Source organism: Seriola lalandi, unplaced genomic scaffold (genome assembly GCF_002814215.2).
Source record: "Seriola lalandi dorsalis isolate HSWRI2012SDOR001 ecotype SW California unplaced genomic scaffold, Sedor1 jcf7180001980318, whole genome shotgun sequence".
Taxonomy (NCBI): Eukaryota; Metazoa; Chordata; class Actinopteri; order Carangiformes; family Carangidae; genus Seriola; species Seriola lalandi.
In genome coordinates, this window is record NW_019450984.1 from 1 (window position 1) to 821 (window position 821).

An 821-nucleotide genomic window follows, 5' to 3' on the forward strand; every position below is an offset into this window, starting at 1 on the left:
TTGTTTAGGTAAATAAATAAAGATTAAGATTATGAATACGCTGTGTATTACTGATTACTGTTTAAGTAAAGATTAGATACTTTATAAATAAATTCTTAGCACATAGCCCATTTTGTGACCATCATAAGTGGTATACCTTATGTTAAGAATTTATTGTCAAACAACTATTAGATCAAAAAGATCAAAATATACGCAAATAGGTCACAAGATTTTATTTTTAAATGAATATTTAAACAGAAAAAAAAATCAGTTATACAGTCCCAGTTGCATTACTCTCCCCTGCCAGACTTCTTTTTACCTAGCACGTACCCTCCATGTCCATCAGCCCACAAATTAAAGACCCAGTTTCTTCTCCATATCCTGTTTTAAAATGTTCTTCTTGATCTAGAAAAACAAAAGTAGCAGCCATCTCAGTTTTATTTAGATTAATCATAAATCATCCTGCTAGTGTTGATGTGTTGGTATTAGAGCAGAAGTTACCTTTCCAGAGACAGTCAGGGGGTAGCTGTCTACAAAGATCACATAGTGTGGGATTTTGAAGTGAGAAATCTAGGAAAAAGAAAAAGAAGTATCAGTCCACGCTGAGCTCTGTGGTTGGGTATGTTGAGATTTTGGCTGTTTAATTTATCACCTACTCTCACCTGGCCTTTGCAGAACGCTCTAATCTCCTCTGTACTGGAGATGTGGCCCTCCTTCAGCCTGATGCAAGCACACACCTGCTCGCCCAGCCTCTCATCTTTCACTCCAACCACCTGGGAAAATGGAACACCTAGAATTTAGACCTGCCACCACAGCTGATTAATGTGACCTCTCCATGAAAC

General features: G+C 37.5%; 1 long non-coding RNA gene across 1 annotated transcript; it reads right to left on the bottom strand.

Annotated features, from left to right (window-relative positions):
• Positions 1–197: 197 nt before the first annotated feature.
• On the bottom strand, positions 198–780 carry LOC111658756 (uncharacterized). Its single transcript, XR_002761023.2, has 3 exons — positions 642–780; positions 481–549; positions 198–384 (listed from the first exon to the last, which is right to left on the bottom strand). It is a non-coding gene; the product is annotated as an uncharacterized LOC111658756 (long non-coding RNA).
• Between the last annotated feature and the right edge of the window lie 41 nt (positions 781–821).